The sequence below is a fragment of the Diabrotica virgifera genome, chromosome 6, assembly GCF_917563875.1.
Source record: "Diabrotica virgifera virgifera chromosome 6, PGI_DIABVI_V3a".
Classification (NCBI taxonomy): domain Eukaryota; kingdom Metazoa; phylum Arthropoda; class Insecta; order Coleoptera; family Chrysomelidae; genus Diabrotica; species Diabrotica virgifera.
This window is the reverse complement of record NC_065448.1, coordinates 115,683,388-115,692,949: the sequence shown is the minus strand read 5'-3', so window position 1 is coordinate 115,692,949 and position 9,562 is coordinate 115,683,388.

Below are 9,562 nucleotides of genomic sequence, written 5' to 3'. Positions count from 1 at the left end.
AGTGCATGGAAGTGAACAGTTTCAAAAATATCAAAAATGAAACAACAAAACACTATCCAACATCAGAAGTTTACTACTTCTGCTCTGAAAGAAAAACCCGTATTCTGACATTAAAATGTTTGAATAGAAATGACAACAGTAATATTTCAAGCAAAAAAATATAGGACGATAAAATGAGAAACTAACAAAAATAAATTGACAAGACATCCAAAAAAACGTTGTCCCCAAATTAAATGTTAAGCGGCGTCCTCATTGAGCCGACGTTGTAGATCGACTGTGTTTATCGACACTGTCGACTGAGTGTGTACGCAGCAATCGATTTTGTCGATCGACAAAAGATGTCGATCGACGTGTCGACTGATTTTCCATGCTCTGTCGGTAAAATCAAAGGGTAGTCGAGTCGAATCCGAAGTGTGGACGTACATTCAACCTTCGACCTTCGACATTTAAAAATACAGTAAAAATAATTCAGCGTGCGGCGTAGTCTGCCTCATCTAAAGTCTCGTGTTTTGTACTTGTCGGCAAAATGGAATGGGAAAAGAAAAAGTGATTGCATTTATTGAAGCTTACAAATTAAAAACAAATGTGTACACTAGAAGCAAATATTATATGGACCGAAACATGAGACACGATGCTTTGATGGAAATTGCCAGTGAATTTAATATAGAAAAGCAGGTGATAGAATCTTCTTTTACGCGATGATTTACGTTTTTAGTTGTGATAATAACAAATGCGGCACAAACAATAATGGCGTCATCTTCGTCACACATTTTCGTTTCGACTGTCGACAAATATTCTGCCTACCTGGTGTGAACATCGAAGCTTTTTCGATTTGTCGGTCGACAGTGTCGATAGACAGAGTCGATTGACAATGTCAAGTCAATGAGGACGCCGCTTTAAGGAACAAGAGTCTTCGACAAAACGAAAGATGTATAGCATTTACATTTACGTTAATTTTGGTAATTCTTACTTAAAAAACCATAAGAGAGAGGGTATAAACTATGCATGTAGTGGAAGAATGCGAACCCTCTCTATATTTCTTATTAAGTATAGAACGATGGTAAATAATAATACGATTGCTTTAAAGCATATTTTAAGACCCAAAAATTTTGACGATCTCAAGTGTTCCAAGAGTTTTATATGTCAAAAATGAATAACCATTTTCAATTTCGTTGCAACGCGAAACTACAGGCGCATCATATTCTAGTCCAATCAGAGAGCGCTGCAAGCGCCTTTACAGGTTTCGAAACTTATTAGTCTCTCATCAGGAGGCGGATATACTGCTCTCTCTGACCCAACTAGGACAAACCCCGGCGTGCAGTCACGAATTGCAACGAACGAAATGGCAGGGATGCTCTAGCGGCAACTGCTAGCAAAAGACTAAGTTTTCAACCTAATAGCACATAAAACAACACCAAAAATGTTGCTCCACATCCTACCAGATTGAAAACAATGGGAACCTTCTCTGGTTACACCTTTGAGGCTTCTAAAATTTCCAAGCCGTAACGGATGCTGAGACTAAGGAAGATGAGGGAATTTTATAATTCAGTCTCATCTGCTCAGCGCGGTAAAGTTCCAACGAGAATGGTTTCCTTCGTACTCCAATCAGAGTAAACATGTAAATCAAAAATGAATAACCATTTTCAATTTCGTTGCAACACGAAACTACTTAGTCTTTAGTTTTATATGTATATAATAGTTTTAAAAAGACCTTCAGTTCTCCTACTCGTATTATCGCGTTGCACTTGGGTACGTATCTAAAACTATGTTGCTATGAACACCTCCATTTAATACTAAAAGGATCAGCTGATTTTACGTGTTCAACAGAAAGACAAATACACGAATTGCCCAAGGGCTATAAATACATAATTTGAAAACGTTGCTGACAAATCGTTGGAGTTTGGAAATTGCTACTCTCGCTAACAAAGATATTCAAGAACAAAAATTGCCAAAGCTAGTACCACTTGTACGTGATATTAAAATATTCTGAGAAGAAAGTAATAAAATTGGTGTGAGGTGTCAGAAGACATTTGAGAGCAATATTGATAATTTTGAAACATAAAAATTTAGTTAACTATGCTCTAGCATTAGCCATTATTTTTAACAGAAGACGAATAGGTAATGTTAAGTATTTAAAAATTCAGCTCTAGTAACGAAAGATAAACGGACTTCAGTGATTTTGAAAATGTTTTAACTGAAGGAGAAAAGGCACTTACGAGAGGACAAAAAATTCCAGTGTGTTCTGGTAAAGGTTCTTGAGCTGTTGTTATTTTACTTCCAAAAATGTTGCAAGGTTTCATAGAAACTTTAATAAAACATAGACATAAATACATGTCTGACGTCGTCCGACGTTAATAACTATATGTTTGCAGTTCCAGGCAGTAAGCTAAAATGGGACAAAGGGGATGTTTCGATCCGTAAATTGACAAGCAAAATGAATTTAACAAACCCTGAAGCTATATCAAGCAACAAATTACGCAAAAATATTGCAACAGTAGCACAAATTTTAAGTATGTCCAAAAATTAAACTAAAGAATTTGTCAAGTTTATGGGGCATGACGAAAAAATGCATGATGAATGACATGAATTACATGCTGACATTTATCAAACCGTAAAATTGTCAAAATTTTTAATAGTAATGGAAAGGGATTCTCTTCCTTTAGAATATAAAGGAAAATCGCTTGAAGAACTAGATTTTCACCACGATTTAGAAATGCGGAAGAAAATAAAAAAAGCAATCTTCAAAATACGAATATTAATTTTCCAAATATTGAAGGTATGCAAGAAGTTAAAAAAAGTAAAGCGTTGGTTGCAAAAGATAACGTTCTGGCTCAAACAAGTAAATAATTTAAAACGGACAGTGACGATAAGTACTATGCAAATAAAAAACTACTCAAAGCATCAAAAAACTAAGCAAGGGAACATTCCGAATGAGATTCATATGAGATTCATATGTGCCTTATTCATGTGTGTCAACACTTTTCAAATTATATTCAATATGGCGTATATCCATCTAGATAAAAAGGTGAATTCCAATATTATAAAATCAAAAATTCAACATCTTATAAAAATAAAATATTTATATCATATGTAAGTTTTTTATATGATGCTTAAGTGAAAATATAGAAATATTTTATTTTACTTTTTGTTGCTATTTTTATAATTTTTTTTTATTCTTAGATATAATAAACATCTAACCAACGCCTCAATTAAAGGGTTTGACATTTAAGCAAAACATAATGAAATCATTTTTGTAGAAGAAAAAAATTAAATAGGTACCTAAAAACCTACCTTTGAGTTTTTCTCAAAATTTTTTGAGATTAGGATAAAAAGACCACTACACAAATTGTAGATTTTTTTATCGCCCACAGCTTTTGCGTTGAATTTTTTAAACGATGCAATGTTTAGCCAGAAATTTCAGAAAACCATTTTCGCCCCTAAAACCACCCCACCTTCACCACCTTATGGATTATTTTCGTACACTTTGCTGTAAGAATACGTTTTGTTGGAACATTTTTACAGCTATGTATACTAGTTCACTGGTTTTTAATTAAAATTTTTAAATAAACCGTTGACACTTTTTTCTGTGAGATAGGTAATAATATGTTTACTGCAAATAATAAATTATATCGTAAAGAGCCTTTATAATTTTACTGTATAAGAGCAATAATTCACACAAAATAATTTGGCTTAGCTTAATTTATTGCAAAATACTAGCTTTGGAATATCTACTAATAAAAAATTTTTAAACATATAATCCAAACAAGCCATGTTCATATCTTAAGCTTATTTAACCTTCCGATGACCAACCTTTTTCTGTTACACGGATGACCAAGGGGGGGGGGGGAAATGACCCCAGGTCAAAAATGACAATTAACAAAAAAATAAAGTCTTTTTTCTTTAGTTTTTTTTGGCATGGACTTTGTCTTTCAGCCAGTCACAACATGAGTATTAGTGTCATGTGTAGTGTGTATGTTGAGTAAGTGTCTTGTTACTTTGCAAAGTCGACGTCACTAGCGTAAAACTACTTGTAATTACACATAATAGACGCCATTTTACTAAACATCAACTTCAGAATATATTTTTTATTCGTAAAATATAGGGAATTTTTTTTATTTCAAAATATGAGGATATCTAGAATGATATTAAAGTCAAATAAAAAAATAATGAGTTAAAAATTGAAAATACTTTTGAATTTATTAAAGAAAAACATACGCTGGGGTCACAATTTCCCCCGCTTGGTCATCCGAAGGTTAAAATATCAAAAATAACCATCCTTTATTTTTAATGTAAACAACAATGGAACATGTGAACAAATTCCCACTATTTCTTTACCTATATCCGTAATAAATACCTATACTACCTCTCGCTGTGCACCAAAGTTCGACCCACTCAATCCTTTATTCATTTTCGAATATTTGGCAACGCCGTCTGAGGCAACAACGTACCGGCTTTCATTCTTAGTCATATATAGTTGTGAGGCGACAGCGCATTGGATTTAATCGTAAATTTATATATAAAAAAAACATTTAAAATCGTTTCCCCTCTTTAGAGATTCTTAATTAGAAAGTTCCCCTCATTGTATATATGCATATATTTTTTGAAAAATAGAACTACAAAAGGGTGAGGCGAGGTCGTCATAGTTTTCACCGCGAGGCGACAACGTACCTTTTATCGATATATATATATATATATATATATATATATATATATATATATATATATGAAATAAACGAAAGGATTTCTCTGGTGTACAGAAGAAATCCTTTCCGTAGCAGCCGTGACCATGTGAATTCAAAGTCTTGATAAAAGACTATGAAACGACAAAAGATACCTCTTTGTATCACAGATTTGTCTACAAAGCCACGTTATTCGCTACGCATTCCTCAATAACGGAGAAACCGTGATAATATGAAAGAACGGCAATTGCATTTTATTACACTTCGACCACCACCGGTATTCTACACGACGTGTTTCGCAGGTTATGTCAACCGCTAGTCAGGAACACCTAGGTGAAGTGGTCGAAGAGGAATAAAATGCATGGGGCCTTCCTGGTAATAATAAAATACCAGACTTCAGTACACTAGGTACGACATCTATATGAAATAAACGAAAGGATTTCTCTGGTGTACAGAAGAAATCCTTTCCGTAGCAGCCGTGACCATGTGAATTCAAAGTCTTGATAAAAGACTATGAAACGACAAAAGATCCTCTTCGACCACTTCACCTAGGTGTTCCTGACGAGCGGTTGACATAACCTGCGAAACACGTCGTGTAGAATACCGGTGGTGGTCGAAGTGTAATAAAATGCAATTGCCGTTCTTTTATATTATCACGGTTTCTCCGTTATTGAGGAATGCGTAGCGAATAACGTGGCTTTGTAGACAAATCTGTGATACAAAGAGGTATCTTTTGTCGTTTCATAGTCTTTTATCAAGACTTTGAATTCACATGGTCACGGCTGCTACGGAAAGGATTTCTTCTGTACACCAGAGAAATCCTTTCGTTTATTTCATATAGATGTCGTACCTAGTGTACTGAAGTCTGGTATTTTATTATTACCAGGAAGGCCCCATGCATTTTATTCCTCTTCGACAACTTCACCTAGGTGTTCCTGACGAGCGGTTGACATAACCTGCGAAACACGTCGTGTAGAATACCGGTGGTGGTCGAAGTGTAATAAAATGCAATTGCCGTTCTTTCATATTATCACGGTTTCTCCGTTATTGAGGAATGCGTAGCGAATAACGTGGCTTTGTAGACAAATCTGTGATACAAAGAGGTATCTTTTGTCGTTTCATAGTCTTTTATCAAGACTTTGAATTCACATGGTCACGGCTGCTACGGAAAGGATTTCTTCTGTACACCAGAGAAATCCTTTCGTTTATTTCATGTAGGTGTCGTACCTAGTGTACTGAAGTCTGGTATTTTATTATTACCAGGAAGGCCCCATGCATTTTATTCCTCTTCGACCACTTCACCTAGGTGTTCCTGACGAGCGGTTGACATAACCTGCGAAACACGTCGTGTAGAATACCGGTGGTGGTCGAAGTGTAATAAAATGCAATTGCCGTTCTTTCATATATATATATATATATATAATATATATATATATATATATATATATATATATATATATATATATATATATATATATATATATATATATATATATATATATATATACATCCTTCATACAAAGTCAGTCCATTAGACAAAGCAGTCATCCCGAGCCATCGATTTCTGATAGAGTTAGAGGAGTATATCTTTCAAATTTAAACTTAGGTGATATATGACGTAATGAATTATAAAATATATACTTGACATATTTTGCAAATAAAAGTTTTGTAGAAAAAAAATATATCGCCTAAAAATTTCTAACATTCCTGAGCCAAACGTAGTTTCGTACAAATCGAGTCCATCTTTATACTCCAATAGGTATCCCCACGGTAAATCCGGAGCCAGGCAATGTTGCCGTAATATTAAAACGTATAAAAAGTGTAGACTTTTAAATAATTTTACATTTGGCCCTTTTCGGTTAGAAAATCATCTTCACAGTCTTGTCTACAAATTTTCAGCCTGAAAATTTTAAGTATATCGTAGTTACATAATATAATGGAATGCAAAAATTACGAAAATCAAATCAAATCTTGTAAAACCGATGAACAAATTGCTTATTATAAAATTATTAAAGCGCAACCGCTATTAGGGAGAACCTATTTCTGCTTTTAAATAAAGAATTAAAATTAACTGATCAAATAATGCAAAGTTAATTTATTTAAATTGATTAATAATTATAAGTGTAAAGATAAAACTATGTTTATTTTACATAAAACAGCATTATTTATAGACCTGGATCCCACGGAAAAAGTTTACTAATAGCAAGCTGAAAATTTGTCAATAGTTTAACGGTGTCTAGTCGGACAAACTTTGATGTATGGGAACACTGGAACAGGGGAAGTTTTAATTGTGGAACAGGTTAAAAATTTGGAACGTCAGACTACGAAAGCGTTCCATGTATTTTGTCGGACAGAAATTCCAATTGATTTGTTACCATTTCATTAAACTCTCATGCAAAAATCAGACTGGTGTTTATAACCAACTGGGTATTTTAATAAGTGGAACATGAAGAACATCTCAAATTACAGGAATCATGTTGGTTATTAATAGCAGTCTGATTTTTGCATGAGAGTTCAATGAAAGTGTAACAAATCAATTGGATGTTCTGTCCGATAAAATACATGGGACGTTTTTGTACTCTAACGTTCCAAATTTTTAAACTGTTTCACAATTAAAACTTCACCTGGTCCAGTGTTCCCGTACATCAAAGTTTGTCCGTGTAGACAAGGTTAAGCGTTAAGCTATTAACAAATTTTCAGCTTGCTATTAATAACTTTTTTTTGATACGCGGGATCCAGGCCAGTTAGTTATTTTAAGTTATTTATGTAATTTTCGGTGGCATGACTGTTTAATTGTAGTTTTATTGACATTTGTAAATTATAGGATAGTAGTCCAAAATAACTGACTTGATTCTGTTTTTAGGTTTATATTTGTTAAGATATTTGACTTAAATTACTCTTGTTAATCTTGATTGTACATATTGTAAATCAGAGGTGGCCAACTTAGTGGGACTCAAGATCTACTGTCTGTCTTTCTAATTTTTGGCTATCTATCGACTAAAATTTTTTTAAATATACTGGCGAGCAATAAAACTTTTAATCCAGAATTTTAACGTTAAAAGTGAGTTAAATATCTATATCTCAGTATATCTCAGAAAATCAATCACTGATTTTGAAAGAAAATTTGTTCAGCTTTCGAGATCTTAAACAATTTTTAATGTGAGTAAAACCGATTCTGAAATATTTGATTCGGCTTTGAACGCTAAAATTCTGGATGGGCCAGTTTTATTGCTCGCCAGTGTATATTAGTAATACCTAAATAAAACACAAGTAGTAATTCTTATTTATTTATTTATTTTTCCTACTATGTATATTAAATTAAAAAACACATTATGAGACTTGCGTTTGAACAGTTATTGTGAGGTTCTTAAAGTCTGACCTAAAGAATCCAACGTATGCGGATCAAATAAATATCTTTGCAAATTGTTTGGATGTTTCAAAGGTGCCACGAATAGTATCATTAAATGGATAATTGATAAAGTTGACCAACTTTTCAAATTTATTGAAATATCTGAAATGGATATCAAAGTCTGATACTACTGACTAAATTTCTGCTCCATATTTCTGTGGCTAGGGTGTTTTTCCATCTGATATTGGCGCAATGGTATCAAATTATTGAAATTTCAGAACGCATCTATTCATGTAAATTTTGTTTCATTTGAGTCAGATTATATTTTTCATAAGATGTGTGCTGTGTCCTTTGGTAAGGGGGGATTTTTGGGATGAGAAATCTAAATTCGCTACCAAAAATAATCTATTACCCAGAGGGCGCCACATACTTTTTTCAGCGCTCATTAAATACGTTAAATTTTTTTATCCCCCACTCTACACACTTTTTGAATCAAAACTTTTATTCTAAATATTCAAAATGTTTTTACTTAAAAAAGGTATCCTACATTTTTATCTCGCTAAACTCATTTGTTTTTGAGATAAACGCATTTTAAATCTGCGATACAACATAATTTTTTGCCTATCATTGTAGTTACCTTACCTACACCAGAAAAATAATTTTGAAACCATAAAAATTGTGCCAGTTCTCATATTTATGTCATTGAATCGCAAATTCCATTTGAAGTGCGGTACATTTTTGGAAATTTTTATGGTATTAAATTATTTTCCGGGTGTAACTACAATGATATATGCAAAAAATTATGTTGCCTCGCAGATTTAAAATGCGTTTATTTCGAAAACGGTTGAGTAGCAAGATACATGTAGGACGTAGGATCCATTTTTTAAGTAAAAATATTAAGAGAATAAAAGTTATGGTTAAAAAAGTATGTAGAGTGGGTATTAACAAAAATTTAACCTATTAAATGAGCGCTGCTGAAAGGCATATGTGGCGCCCTCTGGGTAATACATCATTTTTGGTGGCGAATATATATTTCTTGTCCCAAAAAACCCCCGCTTACCAAATTTCGTGTTATTATTCCATGCTTGTTAGGAAATATTCAAATAAAAGTTGAACTTTGACACCCTGTATTTCGGTTATTATCAACTTTCGTACTAAGGTAAGTTAGCTTAAATCGACCTATTTTAACCGCCGGAATCTAAGATTCATCTATGGCCTATTCTTTACCAAACACCCTGTATAAGTATTTACTTATACAGCACATGTATTATGTTAGCACAATTTTTTCGATTATTTGATCTGTACCTACCTATTTTATATATTTTGTGTAATATTTTCAACTTCTACAATTTTAAATTGTTTTTTTTTGCATAATTTACGATTTTTCGACAGTTTTGTTGAATTTTTAAGTAAAACCAACCTCGGATTTGGATCACAGGCGACCCACATCGGCTGGCTTTGTTCTACTCACGTTCATATCTTTACCTGCATCCGTCCTTATACTGGACTGGGTTTGGGTTGCTAAATATAATAT